General features: G+C 39.7%; 1 non-coding gene across 1 annotated transcript; it reads right to left on the bottom strand.

Annotated features, from left to right (window-relative positions):
- Positions 1–1,489: 1,489 nt before the first annotated feature.
- Trnaa-cgc (transfer RNA alanine (anticodon CGC)) lies at positions 1,490–1,561 on the bottom strand. Its single transcript has one exon. It is a non-coding gene; the product is annotated as a tRNA-Ala (tRNA).
- Positions 1,562–2,200: the final 639 nt, after the last annotated feature.

Here is a 2,200-nt window from a genome sequence, read left to right as displayed (position 1 = left end):
CTATTCCTGTGGGTGTTTCTTGCTTTGTTGTAGGTAGTTTTTGAGGCTTGTCCCATTGCCGAAGAGATCGCCTGACAAGGTACTGAAATTTCTGAATCTTCAAACTTGCGGGTGTTTTGTTTTTCGCAGGAGATGTTCTTACTACGTGATATTTCCCTTCTTGGGGACGAGGTTATGGCATTCTCAAAATCCGTTTGATGACTAGGCTTGTTACCGTGTTTACCTGTAGCAACATCCGAGAGATGTGGAAAATCACGCGAATTTCGAAAGACTGAAAACCTATTCGAGAGTTGCATGATGTTGGGTGGAGAGCAGATGGGTGGTCTACACGTATTATGTTTCGTCGTGTTCACCCACGTGTTATCAGTCTTTTCAGGATATTTTAGTGCTGATTTTTGTGTAGAAAGTTCTTCTGTTAAAATTTTTACTATTTCTTTCAGTGATGCAATCTCCTCTGTTAAACTCTGAATTATTTGTTTGTACTCACAGTTCTCAAGCGATCCATGATTTGCATTACCATTATTCACTGCATCGCCATTTTCTTCTGCACATGTTGTGCAAAGCCATTCATCTTTTGGAATATTCTGTTCTTCCACTTCACAACACTTTCCAAAATGAAACCACGAATCACAATTTTCACAGAGGATGCCATTTCGCACAGCCTTGTAACATTTACCGCATTTTGCATTTTTTAAGACTTTATTTTTATTTGTGACACAGCGCTAGAAGCAACAGCGAGCGTCGCTCTTAACATCTCGCCTCACTAACTCATATACACCCCTGACGAGCTGCAGATATTCTGCAGACGGAGCGGATGTGTCGCAACAATACGGACCGAACTACTTTTTCGGTTTGGCTGCTAAACCAGTTTACATTCAGGTGAAAAGAATGAGACAACTTGCCTTGCAGGGTTGAGACTTGAACTTTCGGTTTCTTTACTGCAACGTTTGAAAAAAAAATCATGGCTGCCAACTCAAACACAGTGAAACCGTCTTTCGAAACCAAGTCTCAATTTTTCGTTAGATGGTGTGTTAACAAGCGTACTGAAATATAATCGCAATACAAATTGTAAGAATTAAACGTTTCGTTTGTGTAATTTTAAAACATGAAAACCTAAGTTTTTCACAGCTTTGCTAAAACCTAATAGCCATTAATTTAATGAATTATATACTAAAATTTGTTTTAAAACGAAGGCTGGATACGAACCACAGTAGTTCATGCTTTCATTACACGCTAAATATGTGTCTTTGAGTTCATAAAATAACTTTAAATAAGGACTCGTTTAGCAGCAAACATTTATTTTATAAACAATTAAATGTGGTTGTAGTATGCAATTACTGAATGCTATTTCCAAAAAAAAATATTTAATATATGCTATGCTGTAAATATTATCAAGACGAAACAGATTTCTACCTTGGTTTGTTACCGGACGTGTGTTTCATTACATTCTTGTCCGTAAATCGTAGTTGTAAAAATGTTTTTTCACGAGTGGAGGAGCTGGGGTTTGAACCCAGGACTTCCCGCATGCGAAGCGGGCGCTCTACCACTGAGCTACACCCCCTGTGGTAGCTCAGAGTAGCTGTTGGAGGACTCAGTAACTTGGTATTAGGGTCGACAGATGTTCGTCCTCGGCACACGTTCCTGACGCCACGAGGCGTCTTTTTTTATTCATTTTTTTTTCTTCCTTTCTTTCTTTGATTTTTTTTCCTTCTTCTTCCGTCCACGCTCCGCCGTAGGAGAAGAGTGTGCCTTCGGTTGCAAAGAGCGCGCACATGTTGCGGGATCCAAACACGACCACAATGACACGGAAACGTAGACGGAACACGTAAACGCAGACGGATCACGTAAACGGAGACGGATCTCACGGAACATTGTTTCTACACTTCCACGCATACGGAGACGAACCCATACGGAGCTGAGCTCTTACGTCGATCCGAGTACTTGGCTGCGGTGGTAGCCATGTTTGTTTTTGATCTAAAAATACGTTGAAAATGGTTTCAAGTACAAGAAAATCTAGTGTTATTACTGAGTCCTTTATTTTTATTATATGTCGTTTCTGCCCGTGCTATAATCTTGAAACATATTATTATTATTATTTTAATTAAATTAATATTTCGGAAACTTGAAATGCAATCTTATTGGCTGCCGTTTGTTTACGTTTCTGTGCACGGTGGAAGCAGCAGACGCGATAGTGAATTGT

The sequence above is a fragment of the Bacillus rossius genome, chromosome 13 (assembly GCF_032445375.1).
Source record: "Bacillus rossius redtenbacheri isolate Brsri chromosome 13, Brsri_v3, whole genome shotgun sequence".
Lineage (NCBI taxonomy): Eukaryota > Metazoa > Arthropoda > Insecta > Phasmatodea > Bacillidae > Bacillus > Bacillus rossius.
The sequence above is the reverse complement of the archived record's forward strand: the minus strand, read 5'-3'. Positions and strand labels throughout refer to the sequence as shown.